The following is a 619-nucleotide window of genomic DNA, read 5'->3' as shown; positions in this document are numbered from 1 at the left end:
TCATTTAGAATGGATATCTATCCAATTCTACTTGAAATGCTCATCTTGGGTCTTTTGCCCCAGACATCCCCAAGTTACCTAACTGCCATTGGGACAATTCTTTGACCCAAAATCTCCAAAATCTCCAAAATTCTAAGAAAATGCCAATAAATCCCAATTATTCCCAATTTTATTTCTTTCAACTACCACATGACCCAATTTGGCCAATTTGACCATCTTTAACCAAAATCCCCAAAACTATCCTTTAAAGACCCAAAATTCCCCAAATCCATCCCAAATGTCTATCAATTTGATCTTAATTGACCCCAGTTCCCATCCTAAACTCAAATTCACTTTTGATATGACTAAACTAAACCAAATTCAGGCTCAATTGGTCTATGATTTGAGTTCAATTTTGATTTGGGTCAAAACCCCAATCTTGACCATGAGACTTAATCTCACTCAATTGAACCCATAGCCTAGCCAATTGGCCTCAATTAATATTTCAAAATCTTTATAACATTCTTAAACATCAAAATCAACCATCAATTGGCCTTGGTGAAGCCTCAAATCCATTTGATTTTGACCTAAATCCAAAATTCCCAAGATTAGCCCCAATATTGGCTAACACCCCAAATCT

This window comes from Phalaenopsis equestris, unplaced genomic scaffold (genome assembly GCF_001263595.1).
Source record: "Phalaenopsis equestris unplaced genomic scaffold, ASM126359v1 Scaffold000134, whole genome shotgun sequence".
NCBI classification, from domain to species: Eukaryota; Viridiplantae; Streptophyta; class Magnoliopsida; order Asparagales; family Orchidaceae; genus Phalaenopsis; species Phalaenopsis equestris.
Note: the sequence above shows the minus strand (reverse complement) of the source record.